The sequence below is a fragment of the Pinus tabuliformis genome, chromosome 2_2 (assembly GCF_031772625.1).
Source record: "Pinus tabuliformis cultivar Carrire ecotype Pingquan chromosome 2_2, CPIR1, whole genome shotgun sequence".
Taxonomy (NCBI): domain Eukaryota; kingdom Viridiplantae; phylum Streptophyta; class Pinopsida; order Pinales; family Pinaceae; genus Pinus; species Pinus tabuliformis.
In genome coordinates, this window is record NC_142300.1 from 144,233,391 (window position 1) to 144,236,266 (window position 2,876).

Genomic DNA, 2,876 nt, shown 5'->3' on the forward strand with positions numbered 1-2,876 from the left:
CCTAATAGCTTATTTGTGATGTCAAGGGTGCCAGTTTGGTTGTGCCCTTCAAGAACTTCCCTAGAAGTTCCAAGGGTGCCACACCTAATAGTTTATTTGTGATGCCAAGGGTGCCAAGTTGGTCGTGCCCTTCAAGAAATTCCCCTGAAGTTCCAAGGGTGCCACACCACTTTCCCTTCAAGCATCCAGTGATTACGAGGGGAAAGTATAGTGCAACGTCATAGACCACTGTCATCTCTTATGTTGCCTGCTATAGTGAGACTAATGGTGTCGGGGATCAAGGAATCCGCCTTGATGCGCGCCCCCCGGTAAAGTCCTCATGAGCGAACCAACTTTGGAACCTGCCCTCATGGCATCGTGATCTTCAAGGCGAAGGTGTTTCAACCCTTCCAACCCAAGTCACGGCGGGAGTGCTAGTGGGTGAGATCAGGGACTCTGTCCCACCCCTCCCATGTAGTTCCATCCACTTGTACAACCCCATCACCCATATGTGAGTCATTCAGTCAAGCAACTAATCTGTGCCTGCAACCATTAATATATCATCAGAATATAGTTAAACATATATGGCAGATTAACCATATATGTTAACCAGGTGTCATCGACATGTCATATGCGAGTGCCTCTGATGGTTTCCTGCCATACTCAATAATCATCAGTAACACGGTTTCTCAATGTTAGTCATTTATCATAATAGCATCATTAACAATTCCTGGTCATTCACATCATTGTCCATTGTAAGTCTGAACTAAAGGAAGTGGGTAACATAGGGGACACATCCCTCATGGCTATTATCAATAATCATCAATGGAAACATACATATTCATTAAGCTATCACATCGTAACATCGTAGAAATATACCTATCCATAAAATTTATCCTCATTATGCTTTTAGTAGAGCGCATACATATTCTTTACTACCCTCATCATAATTTCAAATAGAGACCAACTTATCTATTAATATTGCAATCATCAGAATACTGATAGATAAGATACATAACCATTCATGCTACCATAATATCAATGGAAAGCATTCATAAACATCACAACCATGAATATCTCAATCGCTAATAATAGTGTCATGGGTCCAGATCCTCAATCTGAGGTCCTCGAAGAATAGAGTGTCTAAGATAATGTCGTATCCCGGTCAGGAAACTAGAGTGGGCACTACATACACCCCCTCTTAACAATGGACTTCGTCCCGAAGTCCTTAGAACATAAAGGAGAAATGGAGACACATAATCTTAGGAACCCTTCCTGAAACTCTTGCCAACCTTCTGGTGAGCAGGTTAAAATTTTCCCAAGGTATCTATAACACGAATTCCGTTATAACTGAAGGACTGTATCTGGGGAACATTGCAACCCACTTTTTGTATAAATGTACAAAACATACATTATAGATATTATTAAAATTAATAGTTAAAGGAAGCGTCATACATAAACTTTTCCAACAAAATCATCATAATCAAAATCACATCTAATTAAAGCAACAATTAATAACACCCACCTCCTTCAATTTACAAATTGACTAATTTAGGAGAAATCTCTCTAGTTTTATCCATTCAATCATGCAATTAAGATAGCAATAATTGTGCATTAACTCAATTTCATAGGGGATGCCTATGCCTTTTTCATAGGAGGAACTACCCACCTTAAGCTTGGACTTCAATATTTGTAATGGTCAATAATAATTGTGTTAATTATTGCTTGATATTTCACCTATGACATAATCCACCTTTGTTTACATGGTCTAAATCTTCAATTTTGTTGGGAACTACAAACAGTACTTTGAAAATAAACATATGCCACTGCTTGATAGGGGGACCTAACAATGCCTACTACACCTTCTTAGAGACTTGATTTACCTTCATGATCCATGTTCTGAAAGTTCAATGTTGTACAACTACCATTTGCACTTTAAAATAAATGCATACCACTCCCTTCTAGTGGATACCTAATGGTACACACTATCTAGAGATAAAAAAATATGTTAACTACATAGAACGTAATCATCACTTGCAATGAATGAGTAGTCCAAACCTTCATCCCTTCAAACCCAGCTACTCTACTTCCTTTCACTAGGGTAAGCGAGTGAGGCTATATGGGGTCTATCTTCATTTAATCCTACTGAATCTAATGATATGTAATACAAGGCTTGCCCCAATCATTTAAAAATCAGAATTCATCCATAATTGAATCCTCAAAGATAAAAGAGATATCTAGACCAATGTGCATCTCAATAGAAGTTTAAATTTTGAAACAGCATGCCAGAAGAAGAGAGCAAACTAGAATAAAGTTGCATTCCTTACCCAATATATATAAGATATTTCTAATCAGAAATTGAATATATTAGGAATGTAACCTACTTAACAGAACTTCAGATAGAATGGGTGGTCAGAGAATTCAGTCAGATCAGTAAGTTTACCTGGCATAAATGCAGGGTTGTGTCATCAGGAGCTTCTATTGTTAAACGAAGATCCCTTGAACAACCAAATCTGCAGTATTTCCTTTTGTTCATGGTGTATTTATTCCACATTGGAACCTTGAACCATAACCATGTATCACTTTATTTATCCTCATTCAATAAAGTTAAACATACTACTCAGTACATACCAACAAAATATTTCACAAACATAACTTTTGCGTAGCCTTTCCATGTAACATCACTTCTTGTGTTTGATTAGTCACTGAAAGCAGATCAAAAATATTGATCATCGTTTTTTGTTCACCTCTAAGTGGAATTTTTTTTTTTTTTTTTTTGCATGGGAGTCTTTGTAATTTTCCAAAAGCTAGTTCCAAGGCTCATTATCATCAGGAAAACTGATATATATTTATTATTACTTCAAAAATAGCACCCATCACACAAAAGAAAATATGTA